Source organism: Diorhabda carinulata, chromosome 3, assembly GCF_026250575.1.
Source record: "Diorhabda carinulata isolate Delta chromosome 3, icDioCari1.1, whole genome shotgun sequence".
Lineage (NCBI taxonomy): Eukaryota > Metazoa > Arthropoda > Insecta > Coleoptera > Chrysomelidae > Diorhabda > Diorhabda carinulata.
Window position 1 is genome coordinate 4586369 of NC_079462.1, and position 19699 is coordinate 4606067.

Consider the following 19699-nt stretch of genomic DNA (forward strand, 5'->3'; position numbering starts at 1 on the left):
AAAAGTTTGAAAACCGCAAGTCTCAGTATCCTATCAATGACGCTGCTCGTGAAAAGTAATAGTAGACAGCCATTTAAGGGGAATAAATATTTTTGAAAGTTTAAAAAACCATAGACAAATGAAACAACCCGTCTACGAGCCGATTAATTCGATCAGCACCCGAACAACAATGAACGTGATCCGGGTTAGTTTCTGAACATTAAGATCGTAATCGGGTTAATTCGATCATAATTTCCGAAAAGTAGTTTGATGATATTAAGAGAGTAGCAGGCCGACACTGGATGCAAACGACATAAAACCTAATAATGTGTGAACCATTACGAAGAATAGCATTGGTAATTGATATATTCGATTAATGACTACCGATAAAAATTACAAGCTGTATATTAAAGCTCCACGTCACATATCAACTCATTTATTTAAACAACGCATAGTTAATGGATTATCTTTTATCTAACTAAATGATTTTCCACTAAAACTTTTACATTCAAATTATTACAAGGACGATATTAGAGATTACTTAAGGCATCTCAACGTAAATTAAGACTTGCTGTTACAATATTTCTCATTTACGTACATTACTTTCCATAGACAGTGACAATGTAAGTACATTGTCTATTTTTGATTAGAATTATTGTATTGTTTTTATGAGATGGTTTGAACGTTGCACCTGAAAGAAGTCTGTTGGACCATTAGGTAGAATCGTAATTAGCAAGTAATAGCAGCTACTTTTGTTGTATCAATTCTTCAATGTCAAATTAATTATTTTTAAAGCGTGCAAAGGTCACCTGATGAAGTTGCACAGCAGCGACAATAAATTATATAGGGACACTTCAAATAATACAGAACCAGATAACATTTTTTTTAAAAAGAATCTAACGTTATATAATAATTACATACAAAATACAAAAATCCAACGAATTCAATTTATTATTTGGGTTACTGTACATGTTCAAACCATTTTGGTAAACATGTTCAACCCACGATTTCTGAATAGAACGTACCAACTTTTTATTTATAGTTTAAAAAGTCTCTTTTGTTCAAAAATATGTCTCTTTTGTTCAAAAATGTAATCGTTAACAAGTTTGGTACAGAAATTAAAAGTAAAATAATCCGATCATCAAAATCATCAGTACTGATAACCACTTATCGCATCTCATTAAAACTGAAAGTAAAAAGAAGGATTTTCTTCAATCTTTGAAGCAGAATTCAGTTTCTCTTGTGACATTTTTTGAGCTTACGCATCATCCATGTGGTACTTGTCCAAAGTCCTTGATAAGTTTTATCGACTAGCTTCTTGATATTACGAATCTTTATGAAGAAAATCTAGCGTTAAAAGCTTCTAGGCAGCCATCATTAGCACTTTGGAGAGTAGTGGAGAATGTGCATAAACATAGGAACTTCGAAGAGGTTTCAACATTACGATGTGATCATCGTCCCAACTTCTACAACTTAACAACCAAATTTAAAGTCAAGGTTGCTACTTAAGTTTTGAGATATGTCAATATGAATATGACAAATCTGATATTGCCATAAGAGAGTTTTATATTTTAATGGTGAGGGTCTTCAGAACGGGTGCTATTTGATTTGTTTACGGATACATAAACAATCATCTTGATAAAAAAATCGAATTAGATAGCGAACATATTCATGGGATGATTTTCTATGACTTTCGACGTAGATTAAACTAACAACAGTGTGCCAATAAACTCGCTTCGACTTCGGCACCACCTGGAGCCACCGTGTTTCCGAATTCAATTGAGGTCGCACTTCGCTACAGGATGAGTTTCAGCAATTGTTCAAACAAAAACGTTTTTGAACAGCAAAAACATCGAATTGATGGATCATGCGTTCTTGTTTGGCACCCAATGGTTTCTTCTCATTTCCGCAGATGCTAGGTCAACGTTTTTCTACAACTAAAGAAGCGGTACCTCAATCGGAATGGAGAAAATGCTAATGGAAGGATTTTGACAAACAATAAAGCCATACCCAATTGACAACCCTCGTATATAGAGTAAAAGACCCAAATGAAAGTAGGACTTTATTATTTTAGCGACAACAAAGAAGACTCTAAAGTTCGTCGTGTAATCCACAATATTTCAAGCAGAGATATATGCAATTTGGGCCATATTATCAACCAAAATCAAATCAGCAAATACATATGTTATTGCTGTGACATATATAACAGTTGCAGAAGCTTCAATAGTCAAGTTTACGTGTATCTCTGGACATTCTGGTGTACGAGGAAATGAGAAAGTAGACAGAATTCCGAAAGGTGCTGTCACGAATTCCTTACATCAAAAGTTGAACAAACAGAAGATATGAAGAGAGCTTTCTGAACAGGTGGAGGGAAGAGGTTAACCATCGTATTTACATGTTTCTTCCTGGTAGTTTATGAAGCCAAAATGTAATTAAATAACATTATCAAAAAAGATAATAAATATCAACAATCGCCAAATAGAAGAATTGACTATTTAAAAAATATTATAGATGTTTAATAACCAAACAAAAGAATATTTAGTACAGATATACAATTTTATAATGATAAAAGAAAAGCTCCCATGGACAACCTCTATCATAATCCCCATTCCTAGTAAAATCAGACCCAGAAACATATAGACCAATATCACTTACATGGGTAAAGTTCTTGCGAAGATAATTAACAACAAACTTGTATGGAATCAGAAAAATTAATAATACCCTGGCTTCCTTAAACACTTTATCTACGTTAGATAATCTTATAGATCTAGAATCGGACTTCCAAGAGGCTTTGCTATAAAATACGAGGCAACATATTGAAATATATCTCGAACTTTCTAGAACATCACCATTATCAAGTGCGAGTGGATGGAGTATACTCCCAGATGAAGACTCAAGAAAATGGTATACCACAGTACAATCTTATTTCTCATAGCGATAAATTCGATTATTAATCACCAGCAAAATGTAGATTACACGAAAATGACTTAGTTATTTATTGCAGAGGAAGACAAAAGCGATATGTTTCTCAATAAGAACTCAACCCCAGCCCAAAACTTTATATCTATGGAAATTATAGTTGATCAAAACCTGTTCAGGACACTAGCTTTCAAAAACAGGGGTGCAGGCTACTCATATACAAATAATTGATAATATCTAAATTTGACTAAGGAACGATCGTCTACAACTCTGCTAGAAAAATTATTCTACAGTCACTGGAAGTTACTTAGAACACAGCACTACGCATGCCCATCGTACAAAGAAATCCGTAACGTCGTATCGGAACGCTTTAAAAAGAAATTTTCAACCAACACAACTAATCATAGAGTCAACACATGTCTATCCAGTATGAATCTGCAATTTCCAAATATCTATGATATATCATTAATAGATGCTATCCCCCAATGGACAATACCCCTCTCTACTATAGACCTAGAACCTGCCCACCTCAATAAACACCAACAAACGTTATAAAACAAGAATTCCTAAGAGCTTTAAGTAAAACGACAACTTTTATAAAGTATACACAGATGCTTCAAAAAATCAAGATGAAACTGGAGCTTTCTTCTACTCAGAAAACCTGTCGAAATCCTTTGTACTCCCTCCTGTTACATCTATCCACTCTGATGAACTGTTTGCCATTCTAGAAGAAGAAGGAACTTCATATTCAAGAATATCGGATTCCCAAAGATCACTAACGGCAATCTGCCAACAATATCCCAACCATCCCATTGCCATTCATATTAAGAAGGAAATACTCACTTGCAGAAACAACATTTTCATTTGGGTTCCATCCCCCACTGGAATAGAGGGAAATGAAAGAGTAGATGGAATAGCAAAAATTCAAACAACAACGAGCAATCAGTAACTAGTACATACCGATTTCAAAACATTTTTTAAGAAGAAAATGTCAAGGAAAAGCAGAACCAACCAGAACCTCACTAATCTGTTAAAAATGACTACATGACTACCTATTAGCGGGAAATCATAAACCAACGTGCTGGATGTGCAATAGTGAATTAACAGTGAAATTGACTGACAATGAACGAAAAATTAATCAATTACCACAATCGCTGGAGGAGCTATTTCAAGAAGACCCAAAGAAACTCATGAATTACCTGAAAGACTGCAAACTAAGTAGTAAAATCTAGATTTAACGATCGAATGTATCAAACCTTAATTACTCGCTAATAACCCTGCGTGGTTGATGCGTAAAAAAATTGATGAGAAAACAAGTCAATGTAATGTGATTCTCCGCTCATAAATCAATAATACATTCATTTATGATGTACAAGGTTATATTATTATAAGGGTCATTGTCAAATGTTACATAGGTAAACTTGTTCCGCAACTGTTTCACCTAATTGTGAACAACTACTAAAAAATATTACATCAATAATTACCCCGAAAAGTGTAAGATACAAATTTGAAAATACATATTTGAAAACCGGCCGATATACAAATGAAAATCAAAACATGTCACGTACAGTAGTCTGTTATCTTTTGGGTCCGTTCCACTAAAGCCCGTTCCCCCCAAGGCCTCCGAGAATTTTCATCATTTCGCCATTGAATTCGACCTCTAATTTCTTAATGACCACCATGGGTTTATCAGCTGGTGGCGTGAATTTGAGTCAAAAATCTCCGGTGTTACCGAGAGCCTTTTGGTGGCCCGGAGCAAAGTTTGAACAAAATCAGGCTTACAGGACTAAATATTTAATAAAACTACTAATCTTAATTGCTTTGACACATCATTTTTTACGTAGCTATTTTGGTACATGAAAAATGATGAAAACATGAAATTTTCAATTGAACTATTAATTTTTGATTTTAATTGACTATTACTTATAGTGTTTGCTTACAAAATATTCGAACTACTTTGAAACTAATTGATAAAAAATACGAAGCTGAGTAATAATTAATCATTTAAAAATTTTTTATTTGCGTTTTTAATTTTTTAACTTAAACACAACCATGTTTTGTTTAGAAATAACATATTAGATTTCTGAAAGTTTCGTAAACAGTCATTCAAAATATAAGATAAAACAATTCTTGGTAATTATGCAGTTTAACCCCCTAACCTCCGATCACTTTGAAATTTTAATATGTTGTACAGTTTTTCACGCTGTATCTATACTTTACGAATGTCTGTTGCAAAAGGAAGTTGTTATGATCCCTATTCGCAACTTCTTTCTGCATTTCTTGCACTGGTAAATAAAATAAAGACATTGAGTTAATTATAAGGTGAGGTTAAGTTAGGTTAGGTTATTTACCTTATAATTAACTCAATGTCTTTATTTTATTTTCGAGTGCAAGAAATGCAGAAGAAGTAGGGGCGTAACATAAAGCTTTTCCATCAAAAGTTTCAAATTCAAATCGAGAACTTTTCTTTCTATCCTCCATTCTAGTAAAATCGTCAATGATGTTTTCAAATGATAATTTTTCAGCTGTTTCATGTTCGATGCTGAGTAATAACAAATGATTCATTCACCAGTAGTCGGACGTAACCGATTGTTAAACCGATTTTAGACCTTTCTTATAAATAAGGTTAGGCATATCAAAGGCAGATAAAATGTGCCAACTAACAAAAAGTTTTGATTGCTTACGAACCTTAAAAAAACTCCTAGCTCTTCCATCAACTCCTCCTAGCTTAGATCTGACTGTTATGTGGATGCAGCTAGTTTATTGTTTGGTTCGTACGAGTAGACTCAGTTGGTGTGGACACTCTAAAACTGTCAAGACAGAAGCACCTGTACGTGGATTTGTGGAAGCTCGTACAGCAGTTTTAAATTTCTCATATCTGTGGAACTCAATATGATCTGAGGAAATGTATGAATAAAATAATGAGGCGCCTTGTGATGCCCCTCTTACCAATCAACTGCTTGGCACAAATCATTAATTTATGAAAAAGATTCTAGCATATCCTTCTCCCCTCGTAAATCAATAATATCCATTATTGATGTCCAAGGTTACTTTACTATAAATTGCACTATCAGACAAGTTTAATATATGCATCTATCAAAGAAATCGAGTAACATTGTAGAAATAGTGAGATGAATCCGTCGCATTCCAGATCAGATACAAAATCTGAGTCATGGAAGCGAAAATGACGTGTTAATATTTATTCTCTCTTACGCTAATTTTTATTGAGTTCGCAATAATGTTGTTTACAATGTAAACTTGAGAGATAAAAGCGTTCTGTTTTGTTAAATTGCATACATTTTATAATACTAATTAAATTTTAGCAGTTACAAGCAGTAATTGAAAATAAATTCATAGTTTTTACATTACTCTCTCAAAATATTTTTAAGTTTAACCCATTAACGCCTGGTTTCTTTTTTGCAAGAGTAATTTGTTTTTCTGTACTTTTCTGTATCCTGTTTAAACCAAACGCCCTTACAAGCAGGTTCATTTCACTCGTCTATTTACCTTTCATAATTTAATATTCTGTTTTAGCAAGTTAATCAGGTGTAATAATGATTTTTTTCCAAGTAGGACTACCTACAACTAAGTGCATAAATTTATAAAATGATGTATCTACGCCTATGGTAGATGAAACAAAATTGTCGGCAAGGGTTTTTATAATCTGCAATTGATTTTGGAAGAACTATAACGCTAAGAGCTTGATATTTTTCCAAACATACATATTAATAATTCTTGGATATTGTCCTCTGATTTTAAACCAGAAAATTAAAATAAATGCAGTTAAGTGAATGTACAAATCTTATTTTGTATGAAAAATAGAAAAACATTAATGTATTTGTATTCAATTGAAAAAAAACGTAACTAACTCTGAAGACGATAGCTTGGTTATCGAAACGCGCGTTGAACAGTGTTAATGTAGTGGTAGTGTAAACAGTGTGTTCAGTAAAAATGTTTGGACTGTCGGTGAAAACTTACGATTCATTTTCAAAAAAACTTTAATTGTTAAAAGAAAATCCTTATTGAAATATATTTCTCCGTTGCCGTCTTTAATTAATAAACCATTAATGTCCTATTAAAACAGATTGTATGTTACATCGCGTTAAAGAAAAAAAATCTTCCAGTAAATTCAGAAAGATGGAGCTACACCATATTACCAACCCAATGTCCGGCAGTATGTGTGCGAAGTTGGTGCCACTGACCAAAAGCTCTTGCGTCAACGGGTCTGCTCAGATTTCCTTGAAAGTTTAGAAAAAGATCTGCTTTGAAAGGGACCCGATTTGAGTCGATGGAAGCGGTAAAGCAAAATACGGCGGAGCTTCTAAATGCCCTCACCAAAGAAGACTTCCAGCACTGCTTCGATTAATAGAAAAAACATATGGAAAGGTGGGAGCATTCGATTGTGGAATATTCAGACCTTGTATGTTGAGGGAATTGTGTACAAAACTAAATCTTTGAATTGAAAGAACTAACAACGCTTGCCATTAGGTTTACCACGCCTGATACGTTGAATAAGTTTGGAAAGTTTTATTTTAGGTTAAGATGTTGCCAGAAGTAAACATTTTATAGATGTTACTTCATTGTAATCTATCTCAATTGTTGCATTAAACTTGAAAACCGTAACATTTTTAAACACAGGAAGAAACCTTTCTAATGTCACAAGACTATAAATGAATTTATTCTATTTAGTTTTTACATAGTACCACATATATGCTTCAATGAGAGGGTTGCTAGTTAATATGTGAGATATGGCAACACTGATGTGAATAAGTCAAATCTGACATTGCCGTCATAAAGTTTGACATTTTTAATAGTGAACTAACTCCGAACGTGTTGTCATACGAGTGCTATTTGAATTGTTTACAGATACTCGTTTGAAACATTCATCTTGGACAAAAAATGAGATTGATTCGCAATGATTTTCTATAACAATCGACGTAGATTGAACCAACAGCAGAGTGTCGATCAATTCGATTCGACTTTTGGTGATAAAGCATCATCTCGAACCACCTTGTTTCGCTGGTTTCCCGATTGAACTAATTTCGTGAAGGTCGTCCAAAATCTTGTGCGTAAATTGATATTGCAAGATCGTCAGTGACATATCGTGAGATTGAGGCATATTTGAGGAAGAAATGGTGAAAAAATTCATAGCCGACAATCGACTGTATGGGTCTTTCAAGACAAGCCAAATGACTTGCCTGTTTTTTCGGAATAACTGTACATGTAGCCACTTCATTAGAGCAACGTAGATCGGTCAATTCTGAATGGTACACCAGCATTTTTTTGCCAGAAGTGTACGAAAAAATCATTGAAACCAATCGCAGAAAACGAATCAATCTCCACCACGATAATGCGAGCCTTTACACATGAGTTCAAACAAAAACGTTTTAGATCAGTCAAAACATCGAATTAATGGTTCATTAGCCGTATTTAGCACGCAATTATTTCTTCTTGTCCCCGCAGATCAAATTAAATTGCGAGTTTAACGTTTTTCTACACCTAAAGAAGCAGTTGATACGTTCAAATCGTATATTTTAGAAGTACAAAAATCGAAATGGAAAAAATGCTTCGACAATTGGTTCAAACGCATTTTAAAATGTATAGAACTTAATGTAGACTATTTTGAAAAACAAAGAAAACAACAAAGTCATATCAAATTATTAATATTAGTTTTTATTTGTCTCAAAACTTCAGTAGCAACTCTCGTATAATTGTGATTAGTTATCCACACCTCCTGTATACGTGCAATGATGTAAAACAGTTTTTATGTTCAAATTCACTAAATATCACGTTTCAAAAGAATACAATAATGTTTAAGTAGTAAATTTCCTGCCTATTCTTTACTAAGAAATTATAAATAAAGACGAAATATAGCCTCAAGCACTAAAATTTCTAACTACAACACTGCTTTTTAAAGATCCGTTTATTATAAACGTGGTTTTTCAATAATTTACAGCAATTCAATGAAGAACATGGAATATTTATCTAGCAATTTAAACACGGTCGACATATCACAAGAAAACGTTGATAGCAATGTGAAAAAATGAAAACTGATAAGTATTATCAGCTATTTACTATAATTATTATTTTAATAGGAAATAGTCTTACATAACCATTGAAATACTCTTTAGGAAAATGTGTTTAAAAACAAGAATTTATAAATTATAGAAGTAAGGGTGTGAGGAAAAAAATTCGTATGTTCTTATACAGCTTAGCAAGCAAAGTAGACGTGGACTGTGAAAGTCATTGTTTCTAGTAATTTGACAGCTGTCAAATGTCCCATACTTCATCTGTCTAAACAAACAGATATAGAGTAGAATAGTAGCAGCAGCGATGAAACAACAGCAGGGTAAACGAGAATGGATAGGATAAGAGGTAATTATAGAAAAGATCAAACAAGGACCAATAGGAAACAGGATAATTAAACTGGTACGAACACATCAAGAGAGGAACACAACAAAGCCTAATAAGAAAAGTGGCAGAAACAAATAGATATAATAGAAGAAGGAAATGAAGAACTAGGAAAACTTGGCAACAACAAATAGTACAGGAAGGGGAAAGACAAGGGAAAAGATGAATGAAGTATCAAAAGATCGGAGAGAGTGGAAAAAATGGATGAAACGCGAATGACAGCTAAAATCCCAATACTTCAAAGCTCGAAAGGACATAGAGAGCTCTATAGAAGAAATAGAAGAAGAAAAAGAAAGAGAAGAATAAACTTGTTTATAAATGTCTAAAATAAGCAAACATTGTAGGAGTTTTTACCATTTTACATATCTTCACATAGCCAGATTCTTTTTCTGCATATCAATAGTTTAATTATACGTTATTTATACTGTTTGTTTAAAAAGTTAAAAGTAAATTAATTTGAAAATCCAATGGTTTAATTTCGGAGTGTGTCTAGAATAAATGAATCAGCACATTTATCTAACACTATTTCAAAAGAAAACGTGAAAAACCTCTCTGAAATCTCGTAATTGTTATCATTAGCTTTGTTCGCGGGTCTGATCCCGAAGCTCAGAATCAGACTTGCGAACAAAGCTATTATTTCGCAGTATCCATAAAGGCCGCTTGCCATGGTGCAAGAAATTGCATAGATGAATATTGCACGTCCAGTGCATCATGTCTGCCACTAGCAAAAATTCAATAAGTGAATTAAACAAATACCTTATCCAAAATTTGAATCAATATTTTGTGACCGGTTTTGAAAATGATGAAAATAACTAGACTTGACACTAGAATTGCAGCTTGCACGGAATAAAAATGGCACCAAACCGATGATGTTGCAAATGCGAAGTCTTGCAAGAAATCTTGCGCCTTAAATCTTTGTAAACTAATTCTAGTTTAAAGATTCAACAGTTAAAAAGTGATCTTTCAAACCTCGTATATTAAACATATTTTTCGAAAATGACCTTGCAATAAAAACCCAAAAAATTTAAATATTCAAGACAGTAAATAATATCTCCAAGGTCATAATGGTAATAGGATGAAGAAGTGTGGTCTATTATCTCCTTATGTAATACTTAATACCCATTCTTTGCCTTTGCATGTCCAAAGGAGGATTTATGACCGGAAATTAGAGATCTTCTGCTACGTTTCATTTTTTTAACAACTTGATTTATTAGTTATTGTTTTTTTTGCGATTCATTATGTAAAAATTAAATCACAATTTTATGTATTATGAACTTGATATTTTATTAAACAAATATAGGGGTAACTCAGTCGAAATACAACTCATAGGTGATATTTTGGTTAGCAATGAATTTTGAATATTGAACGCCAATGTCCATCATTGTATTAAAATTCCCGCCTATTCACGAACAAGTGCACTGATTTCGTGTGCACACGAAATTGGGCGTAGAAACAACGAGCAGCAGAAACATAACGGACGAGGTAGATAAGCAGATCAAGAAAGCAACTAGAATATCGGGATATTTACGGGACATTATATGGAGAAATAAATATATGAGCATAGAAAGTAAGACGCGAATCTACAAGACCTGTATCAGACCCATACTAACCTATGCCGCAGAAACAAGGGCAGACACAACACAAACAAAGAGAAAAATGAGAACAGCAGAGATGAAGATATTACGAACAATAAAGGGTACCACACTCCACGATAGAATACCCAACACAGATACCTTAAGAGAACTGGGAGTACAAGATGTCGTTAGATGGGTAAGAGCAAGACGCCGACAATGGAGAGACCATGTAGAACGAATGGCTCCAGAACGGATTGCCAAATGGGCCAAAACACAGAAACCAGACACAAGACGCCCAATCGGTAGGCCCCCAAAACGCTGGTACGATAGCTGGACATCGGCGTCACAAGAGGGCAGATGACAGACCTGACAGGACCTCGTCCTACTACAAGAAGAAGAAGAAGAAGACGCATCAGTATAAACTGCGGCAGTGCGAGAGGCAGCGAATTGACCAATAACCAATCAGATCTGATTGGCCTAACAAAGCTACTGGCTGTATTTTCGAGTTTTCGTTGGTTATTAGAGTGTTTTTTTTAAGAAAATAATTATGAAAATTTTGATTTCACCTTTTTTGCTAGTGAAGAACTGAAACTATCAGTTTTTGGAAAATAATCAATGGGTGAAAAAGATGGAGATCATTTGCCGAAAAGAACTACCAACCAATCAATTAATCCTTCAACTAACGTATGTTGCAATGTTTTTGGCACAAACTTTAGTAGCTTAAAACAATTTTTTATTTTCTTGACATTAGTTACACATGTACTTTTTTCATGTCAGTTGCATTAGAATGTCTTTAAGTTGGAAATAAAAGGTATTTATAATTTGGTTGGACAAATCCCTACACCTGACATTTTTCCAAACCAAAATATTTCACGCAAAAGCATTTACTATGCTATAGGAAGAAGGAATACCATGCCTTCTTTCAAAACGAGAAAAACCTACAATTTTCACCTGAAAAAGAGCTGAAAGAGTGATACTAATAGTAGGTTTTTCGTAAGAAAATTCACGCGTGTATATCAAAGTGTATATCAAAGAGTACCGTATGGAATTGAGAAAAAAAGTCAAAAATACGAAAGTGTCCTGAATATACCTCAAAGCAATTAGCAAGGATACCAAAATGCTGTCGTCAACTAAGAAGCAATATAGAAGAATGCCCTAACAATATAAAATATAGGAAAAGCAAAATCAGCTGATAGTTCTAGACTGGTGAGTGATTTCAGCAGAAGAAAAAGGCAACTCAAAATTGGCTACATCAAAATAACATACCTTTTGTACCAAATCAAATAACACTCCCTAAATTACTTTGAGAATGTCGAATTCAAGATTTTTGGGCACTTTTATCTCGCAAAGTATATAATGGAGGATGAGACGACGTAGAATTTCTACTAAATAGCACGCGAAATAGATTTTCAAGTCATCCAAGGTCTAATGAGGTATTTTTGAATGTACTTTACAATTAAATTAAATGTTCAAAATGATCACCATTATTCACTTCTTCACAATAACCGAGGCGATTTTGGAATTCTCGTACAACATATTGTATGACCTTAGGGGTTATTTTGTTAATTTCTTCCCTATTGTCTGGTCTATTAAAATATACTTAAGTACACCAACGCTGCAGACGCAGTTTCAGACATATAACTGGTGACAGAAGGCATTAAAAATTAATTCCTGGTGCAGTTTCCAACACTTTTTAAATCGATGATGCATAAAATTTCAATTTCAGTAATAATTTTTGTTCACTGAGATCAAGTATTTCTTCCTTTTCAATATACTCAGAAAAAGGATCTTCAACTCACATATTATTAAAAGAAAAATGCGGAGAGCGGAAATTCAATTCATTGAATGTAGCAAATATGTGAAAAATTATCTCGCCACTCCTGATGGGAACCATTAAGATCTGTTAACCATATATTAAGTTATAAAATATGTCTCTTATTTTATGCTCCATTAACTTATCAACTGGGATTACCTAATTTCTGTCTTATATTAATGTGAAGAATCATAAATCTACCTATTTAACTTCTACTTACTATTGTATTTGTTAAGATTTAATGTAAACTGACCGTCTCCTGACGGAACCAACGTCTTACTTAAGCGATTCCATATGTCCCTTAGACACTTGAAGTTCCATTAACTTATCAAATTACTTACCCTTCATTTTTGTATTGATGTGACTCTAACGACTATAAATATAATTAATTATAGCTTTTGTATTTAAGAGAGCATAAACACGCATATTGTGTTCTTATATATTAAACAGGATGTTCCAAAATTATCTTTGCAGCTTCAAAAACACCACAACAGAAAGCTCAATGCGTGTCATAGTTCATAGAGACGAAATCAGATACACAGGTTCAACGGAAATTCAGGACAAAATTCCAAAGAGACCCGCCATCCAGACCCTCCATCCGTGCATTGCACACAAGCTTCATGAGATCAGTATTGCATAAAATTGGAGCCGGACGACCCAGCACAAGTCCAAAAAATGTGGGGCGAATACGGCAAACATTCCTGCACAATCCGAAAACTTCAATTCGTCAGGCATCAAGGCAACTCCAAATGCCTACAACCACAATCCACAGGGTTCTTCATAAACAGTTGCGTTTGTATGCCTATAAAGTGTAGTTGCTGCTGGCACTGTTACCAACAGATCGACCAAAACGTGTGGAATTTGCCGTAGACATATTTTTATAAAACGGTGTATTTCAGCAATGAGGCCACGTTCACACGTTCCATGTGTCTGGTACAATAAACCGCCACAACGTACGAATTTGGGGTTCTGAAACTCCACATACAGTAGTCGAGCTTCAACGAGACAGCCCAAAGGTTAATGTGTGGTGTGGGTTTATTTATAACAATATCATTGGTCCTTTTTTCTTCATAGAAACCACAGTTACTGGCTGCGTGTACATGGATATGCTTCAAAACTTCTACTCTTCCTCAGTTGGAAGAATTACAGCCGATTGTTTACTTCCAACAGGATGGTGCACCACCACACTGGTTGACAGCAGTTCGGGAACACCTCAACGAAACTTTTCCCAACCGGTGGATTGGACCCAATTCCATGACCACCAAGGTCTCCGGACATAATACCCCTCGACTTCTTCTTGTGGGGTTATTTAAAGGACATTGTTTAACGGACACTTTATTTATTTATATTTTTTGTTAATAAATAGTTTTATCAAAGTTGAGTTATTTAACTGGCAGACTTTATCCATAAATGGAAATCTAGTTATTAGATGGCGGGTGTTCACTCAGAAATACCAGGCTCAGTGTTTTAGTTTAAACATATGTTTTTTTTTGTGATTTTTCTGCGGCCTGGTGCCAAGTCGCGACCCATACTTTGAGGAAAACTTAAAATAAACTATATACCAACAACTTGTATACCAGCTGAAAACTAGCTAATTATTTTCACAGCCAAACCACCGAACAGACCGAATAGGTTTGAGTGGTACGGTAAAAAAAATCTTTTTTTTTTAATTTCCTAAAAAGTTGAACATGGTGCGCTACGTGCAAGTTAAAAACTGTGGATCTGTGTTATAGTTAAGGTGGAAAGACAAACGGGACGTATTTATGATAACAATATTTCATTTGATATTGATAAATAAAAAATGTAATTATTTAGTTTAGGTTGTATTCGCCCGATTTTCTTGAAATTTTAGTATGTTATACAGTTTTTTAAGCTGAAAAAGAAGGTACATACGAGGGGTTACCCAAAAGAATAGCATTGCCATGGGTGGAGCTTTTGTAGTACTGATTTCTGTCGCCAGTTCAGTGCCGCGCGGGCCGTTGACCTACCACGTTTTGCTAGTGATGTTTCACTGCTACTTCGTTTTTTTATGATGACAAATTTAAGTGAACAACGTGCCGTTGTGAAATTTTGTTTACAAAGATGATGCTATGGGGAAAACTCAAGTGTATAAGTGGTTTTCTCGATTTAAAAATGGCGAAATATCGATTGATGACAAACCTCGCTCTGTACGTCCATCAACTGCCCGAATCGATGATAATGTTGAGAGAATTTGAGAGCTTCTGCGCACAGACCGTCGACAGACAATTAACCAACTGTCTGAAATCAGTGGAATATCTTGGAGCTCGGTTCAGCAAACAGGTGATTAGTTCTTCCATCATGACAACGCACCTGCACACTCAGCCTCACTGTTAGCCTGTTAACTGCCCCACGCACCTTACTCGCCCGACCTGGCTCCGTGCGACTTTTTCTTGTTTCCACGCATGAAAAGGGGCATGAAAGGACGGCGATTTGAAAATATTGAAGACATTAAGAAAAGAACAAGACAGGAGCTTGCAGCCGTCTCTAAATATGAGTTTCGAACATTGGAAGCACCGCTGGGACAAATGTATTACTTGTAATGGAAAGTATTTTGAAGGCGATAAGGTTGTTTTGTAAATATTTGTAAATATATAGCATTTAAAAAATTAATTCCGGTTATTTTTGGGTACTCCCTCGTATATGTTGGGCACGGAAAACATTCCTACTCATAGTTTTTATGGTTTGAACATTGGAAAATGTAAACTATCTTGAATAGTTGATATTTTGTAAATACTTAATGTTAACGAGGATTACGGGCGGGCGAGAGGAGGGGTTCTGTTAAAAATTTAGACTATCTTTTAACACCCCTTCCACTCCGCCCACAATACTCTCAAACATTAAATATAATTAGTTACGACTAATGTAATGACACAAATCAATTTCTAACAATAATCATTTATTTACACGTACAAATAATCATTGATTTCTATTGGATACATTCATGAAATTTCTTCAATAAATGCTTAAATTCTATTTTAATATAAATAATGTAGTTTAAATAGAAATTCTCCATAATACTGACTTTAATGAGATCTAGTTCTTCCATAACGAATATCTCGCTAAAGTCGCTCAATATCTTGAGGATGAGCCTAACCTAACCTAACCTAACCTAACCCAACCTATCCTAACCTAACCTAACCTAACCTAACCTAACCTAACCTATCCTAACCTATCCTATCCTAACCTAACCTAACCTATCCTAACCTAACCTATCCTAACCTAACCTAATCTAAATTTTTAACTTCGAAAAAATATGTGAAGGAATAGTTTCCACGCCCAACATATATATACTGAATTCTAAAAAATGAGTGTAATATGCGTAAAAATAATGCTGTGAAAATGTATAATATTTCACAGCAGACTCAAATCTTGTTCCTTTTAATGCAGATTTGACCCTAGGAAGGAGGTACAAGCTGCACGGTGCGATACGATTGCATTATTTGTCAATACAAATATTTTTGCGAGCTTCTTGTTCAAATCTGAGGATTTTAGATACAAGTTTTGATTACATTTTCATACAAAATTTACTGCACTCATTCATTGTCTATTCCTTTAGATTCAGCAATCGCACGAAAAAAATTCCCGACTTTTTCCATATTATCATCCGTTTTTGACGTGAAAGAGCCACCTGAACGTGAATCATCTTCAATATCTTCTAGGCCATCTTGAAAATGGTTAAACACGTGGACACCAGAAACATTCATTGCCACACACTTATTTCAATAAATTGTGAGTTTTAGATGCAGTTTTTCAAAGGCTCATGTGAAATTTCACAACAATCCGTTGCTCTAAATTTAGGTCGATTTTGATGGCAAACAAAAAAAACAGCAAATATAAAAACGAAGGCAACGGCTACACTGGTTTGTCTACAGATACGGTAGACGTCGCCATAAAGTGTAGAAATCGAATTTATCTCTTCAATCATAATGTAAAGACTACAAGGTGTGTGCTATTGCGCACCAGCTGGGAAGCAGCCAATAAGAATTCGCTCCCAAAACGACGCGCCAATTTGAGAGATGCGCAAAACGGGTCAAAATGAGCCCTCGGGAAGAACACACCTCTTCAATTACATTTTTTTAAATGTATGCTAGATATATGAAATGTTTATGCAGAACTTACCGGAGTCGATGTGTTAGGTTCGTATGATTCTAAAAAAGAAATAAGATTATGAACAAGTGCCTTTATGGATACGAGGGTTGTTTGAAAAGTTTCGATCTAATAAAAAAACAAAAATCTTCTTTTTGAAGATAGTCAATAAAAGCAATCTTAAAAAGCTCCCAAAATAAGATCGTCATCACTTTTCCGAACGATGAAACTGTATTTTTCGTTTTCGGAGCATGTTCGCTCATTGTAATTCACTGTCTTCACTGTTTTTTCGTCTCGGGAGTCTAGTAGTGGATCAATGTTTCATATAAAGTCATTAATTAACGTAATAAATCCTATTCAATTTGCTTAAAATGTTTTATTAAGGTCTGATAATTGTTCATTTGAATGCGCTTTTGGTCCAAAGTGAGCAAATGCGGCACCCAATGCGGGAATATCCTATTCATGCATAATTCTTCCGTCAGTATAGTGCAAATACATTGTTTAGACTTTCTAGCCTTGATCCGACGGTGGTCCAGTAGCACTCGATGAACAATTTTTTACCATTCCGAACGTCTATATATTCAGATTGAGGTATAAAACTTTTCAGACAGCCCTCGTATAAATATCATAAATTTTATATGTTTTTGTAGATTAATCGTCTCGATTTTAGGTCTCTTTCAATTGAAAATCAGTTTTAAAACAGATAAAAATCTATATATTTATGAAAAATTTATAAATTAATTTCTAGAATTACCAGAACTTTTATAGTGACTTTATAGTAAAAAGGAGTAGTTTTTTTAATTTTTTGAAGACAGATAAAAATTTGGCCTTTCGACCAGTTGCATCATTATCAAAATATTTTGACACCAAAGTGTACTAACTCTAATATATTACTCACATTAATTAGTTTCAGTCTCAGACGATGAATACGTAAGTATTCGAAAGCTAGGAAATATATTAGAGTTAGTATACTTTGCTATTTACTTTTGTCACAATCCCACTACGAAAACTTGTTTTAAATATCATAAAATTTGGCTTCTAAATTCGTTTATTTAATTACGTCTTCAAGTTTTAAACGTACACAGTTGTACTATGAACAGATATTTATCCAAGAGATATTCTTATAAGTTTCATATCACCATGAAAATGGAAATAATTACTCATCATTTTCTAGTCATTTTGAACTCAAAAACAGTGTATGAATCAATTTCTTTTGACGTTTGTCGATGAAGCACGGTCCAAGGTCACTATATCTTGCTGATACACTGAATTTAAACATGACTGTGGTTCGCTTGAGGACAAAATTATAGAAGGTCGTCAAAGCTAATATTATTTAAAAATTTTTTAGTACATCCATCACAGAAGACGAAGAAATGAAAAAAAAATGAAAAATATGAAAGAAACTATTAAAAAGAAGTGAAAATAAAGGAATAAAATTTGAAAATAATTATAAAAATACGAGGTATATCTACAAAGTAAGTTTTGTTTGCTCCTATAAAACATGTACAGGAACAGAAAAAAGATTCAAACTAATTGTCTACATAGCTTCGGAAATGTTATAATATGATACAATACACGTCATCATCGTTGAAGAGTTGACCACCAAGAAAAGATGTAAGAGATAAAAGTTGCTAGGAGCGAGGTTCGAGCTGTACGGAGGATGATCAAACACGTCCCAACCAAATTCCAGTTGCAGTTTTTTTTGTAATGTTTGTAGTATGAAGTCAGACATTATCGTTATAAAAAACAACACCCTTTGACACAAATCCTCTGGGTACATAAGTGTTCGAGGTGTTGAAGTTTGCTTAGACTAAACTTGGGAACGAAATGTGCCTCAATTCCATTGATTGTCGTTTGGTTTCTGGAATTTCGTTACGTACCTAGTAACTATACGAGAAAAAAGATGATCACCGTCTCCATTGCAGCATGTCAAAACTTGTGCACTGCACATCTGTTATTTTTCCTTTTATTCAGTAAGAATTTTGGGTACCCAACATGGTAAAAGCTAAATTCCAGTTTTTTAGTTACGATTTCATGATTAAGTGATCGTGATATTTGCGGAAATTCCATAGTAAAAGCACTAGGGGTGTCCTTCAGGGGTAGGTGATTGGCACTCTCCTTTTAACCTTTTACATACAGAGATAAAATAATAATTTGTACAAGCAGATTAATTAGGTGAAAATATAAGTGTACAAAAATAATCGATGTATAACTTGATTAATTATTTTTACTGTCTAATAAAAATATTGGAACGCCAATGGATTACGAATGCTTCAACATTTTATTATTCTCTAATTCATAAAAATAGACTATACAGATTACGACAAACCCAGTGCGACGTTTCTGTTTTTGGGAAGATGATTTATTCTTAGAAATAAATTTAAATTGAATCGAATGTCCAAAATATGATTTCTTTTCAATGATAAAAAACTGAATAGTTCACGAAAACTACATATAAGTACAAATATTCTTATGGAGCGATGGTTCAGGAAAAAAAATTTACCTGTAAGCAAATCAAAATTATGTTCAGATTGCACAACTTTTTGGCACAATTTTAATTAAAAATACCGTTTTCTGTCTATAGAAGTCGTCAGTGAAATCGTTTTTCACACTGAGGCACTGAAGAAACAAAACTGTCATTCGCTTCATGTTCAACAGAAGGAATAAGACTTTAAAAAATAGCATTGGTCGACAAAAAATTTTTTTTAGTAACACAAGAATGAATAGCATATTGTGATAAAATGTTAAAAATAAAATATTTAATATACACCCCACTAAAATTACCGCATCACTAGTATTTTAGGATATTTTGAATACTTAATTTTAGTTTCTTGGGACAATCTGTATATGTATCAACTTAATAGATATTTCTGGTTTCTTATCATGGGCAAAAAAA

At 33.9% G+C, this 19699-nt stretch overlaps 1 protein-coding gene across 7 annotated transcripts in view; it reads right to left on the reverse strand.

Annotated features, from left to right (window-relative positions):
* Window positions 1-19699, reverse strand: part of LOC130891822 (zinc finger protein 208-like) — a 176430-nt gene that overhangs the window by 130904 nt on the left and 25827 nt on the right. For 4 of the 7 annotated variants that reach the window (XM_057796836.1, XM_057796840.1, XM_057796838.1 and 1 more), the window contains one exon: window positions 16837-16865. The exons of the other annotated variants lie outside the window; for them this stretch is intronic. The gene's annotated coding sequence lies outside the window, so the exon portion shown is untranslated. The remainder of the gene's footprint in view (window positions 1-16836; window positions 16866-19699) is intronic. 7 annotated transcript variants of the gene reach the window in all.